Raw genomic sequence first — 3,159 nt, forward strand, 5'->3', positions numbered from 1 at the left:
CGCTACGGCAGCAACAGCATCGGAGGCTAAGAGAAGAAGAAGAAGAGTGGGAGGGGGCACAGGAACTTTGCCGCACCTCTCCCCCCTCCCTACTTATAGCACCCGGGCTATGTAGCCGAGGGGGCGGGACGTGGGGTCGTGGGACTAACTGCGCCCACGTCCCCACGACCCCCCGTCTCCCACACGCATTAACCCCGTCGTGAATAGTCGCGGGGATGGCAACCGCCCCCTCCGGCCCAGTAAATCCGCCCGGTGGCCGAGGCGTGGTAGTGGAGGGCCCGGCCCGGAGTCATGTCCCGTCGAGAGCGTGGGATGGCAGGCTTGTCAGGCTGGCGTGCGCCGCGTGGCGCGTCCGCGGCGGGTGGCAGCTTGGGGAAGCTTCACAGGCACGCCACCTATTTCCTGCCTTGGAGTTCAAAATCGATCACTTAGCTCCGCCTGGGAGAAGCCGGCTCGAGTGGTCGACTGGCCACCAGGCGGTCGACGTTTTACCCGAGCACGGGGAGGGGGGAAGCCGCTGAGACCTCGCGGCCCCTCGACCACGATGCATCACCGGCTTCGGGGACTACTGTCGGAGCAATGGGCCACGGGTAGGCTCACCCGAGGCTCAAGATTTATCAAGACTTTGGGCCAGCTCCGCCTAGCTCAGCCCCAAGCCGAAACTCTGCCCTCTGAGGCCGGCTGGCTCGGCGGACGACTGCCAGAGGGTGGGTGACCCAAGACTACGACGCTCTGATTGACCGGCTCCTGGCGGCCGCCCTTCGGAGAGGGCGGCTGCAGGTAGGCTGCTACTTCACGACTACGGGGAGGCTGAGCTCCCATCAGGAGTACAAGATGAAGTATGGCTACAGTGAAGCACGTCGCCTCCCACGCTCGAGACGGGCGTGGCAACAGTGCTCCGTACAGACGGAGATCTCCGCACGATGGAGCACTGTGTCGTATCTATCCGGACGTTGCTCCTAGCAGGCGGAGCCCTGTTGCCCACGACGGCCTGTCGGTACGGCCCGCCAGAGGCGGGACCTATCGGACAGTGACCCCAAGGAAGAAGGCGAAAGTTCAACCAGGCGGATCAGAGAGGGGCCGGCCTCCAGCAGGCGGCCGTCCCTTGCCCCGAGGCGAGCATGCCATTAAGCTGATAAGACCAGGTGTGGCTACAGTGTCCTCCCACTAGGAGGTTGGACTGTAGCCACACTAAGATGACGAAGCCCCCGTCACCGGGGATACGGCTACGGTGAACAACCACCAACCAGTTGGCAGGGCCCACCAGGCGGAGGGCCCCAGCGGTCGGCGGAGAAGCCGGAGGCTGGAGACACTGACGGCCGGGCCCGGTGGCCGGCCAGATTACCATTGTACCCCTGGGGGGGTAGGCCTATATAAACCCCCCAGGCCACCCATGCAAAGGGTTCCCACTCTGATAGAACTAGCCAGAAACCTAGGGCCGGGAAGAGCTGGCCTTGCCTTCTCCTACCCCTAGACATAGCTCGAGGAGCACTTTGTATCACTAGTGCCTTAGTGATCATGCGGAGACCCCGCAGAGCAGGAGTAGGGGTATTATCTCCATGGAGAGCCCCCAACCTGGGTAAAGTTCGCCGGTGTACGTGTCTATGCCTCATCCCGCTTCCAGGCACCGGCGACGTTCTACTCGCTCCCACCATGATAAGCCATCCATTGGCATATGTCGCACCCAAACCCCGACAGTGATAATAGTGACACTTCCATGACTATAATAGTGACAAAAACATGTATCATCATGGATATGGTGGACACCTACTTCTATGGCAAAAAATTATGACAGAAAATGTGTTTTTCATCCTGGGCGGCCGGAGGCGCACCTACATGATGTTCTTTAGGCCGATAATGACCTAAAAAATTGTGGTACAAGTGAGGTGAGATTTTTTCGGGGATTTCTGTGCCTCGCATGGTATATAGTGGGTGGCCGGCCCGACCATTGCAGGGATGGTTTTGCGTGTGTGCGAGAAATCCCTTTTGCATTACTGAACCCGAGCGAGCGCTTCACATTACTGAACCTGAGAGATCCCTCACATTACTGAATCCGAATGATCAATGCGAGACTCGATTAATCAATTGCTTGTGCCCGTACGTGGTTTGCTGGCCCAATCAATGGATGAAAGTATGTCGCTAGCCTGCAGCTGTGTGTGATGCGCGAGAAACCTGCATATGTGTGGTAGTGTAGAAGGCTGTGATCGATCGATACACCTATGTTACTATCTCTCGCTCCCCCATTCTTTTGTATGTGTGTGTGTAGTTGCGAGGAGCCCCCGCTCGTGATACGTATGTGTAATCAAGACCAGAAGGTTGTTGCATCGAGTCCCCTTGTGTAATATGTAGAGTTAACCTAGTCGGTTGGCTTTTGATGTACAGTTCCCATTGCTATCACGCGCACATACGCCCCACCCCAGCCGATGGGGGTTCGATGAATATGACCCCGTGGAGGCAGTAGGAGGTTGCACTAGATGAACACACTAGTAGAAAAATGACCTAATGTTCAGCTCATTGGTCACGGTTTGTAAATGAACCGGCACTAATGTGACCATTAGTCCCGGTTCTAACGGCTATGCATCAGTCCCAGTTCATTTGTGACCTATAGTCCCGGTTTGTTCACAGATCGGGACTAAAGGGGTGGTGGTAGGATGGCGTTAGGCCAGAGCCCCACGAGCCCCTTTAGTCCCAGTTTGTGACAAAAACCGGGACTAAAGGTCCAACCTATAGTCCCGGTTTGTGCCAACCTATAGTCCCGGTTAGTATCACAAACCGGGACTAAAGGCCACAAACTGGGACTAAAGGGCAATTTTCAAACTCTACCCCCCTATCACCTTTCAGTTTTGAAAAAAAACCAAAAGAAAGTGATAAAAACTTGAAAAATTGAAACACTTCGAGATGTAGTTATGTTACTACATCTAGTAGTTAAGGAAATTAAAAAACATAAATTTTGACATGTTTTGCAAAAAAGTGTTATGAAAAAGTAAAACGACCATATCTTTTGCCAATGTCGAAAAAACCCGCATAATATATCAAAATGTTCAGCACAAAAATCCCAAGCATATTGACTCGGACTTTGAGCGCTCTATCCGGAAGTCATATGAAGCAAAAAAAAAGGAGTCGAGCTCAAGCTCGAGCCAAGCAGCTGTCAAAAAATTC

Source organism: Triticum dicoccoides, chromosome 5B, assembly GCF_002162155.2.
Source record: "Triticum dicoccoides isolate Atlit2015 ecotype Zavitan chromosome 5B, WEW_v2.0, whole genome shotgun sequence".
NCBI classification, from domain to species: domain Eukaryota; kingdom Viridiplantae; phylum Streptophyta; class Magnoliopsida; order Poales; family Poaceae; genus Triticum; species Triticum dicoccoides.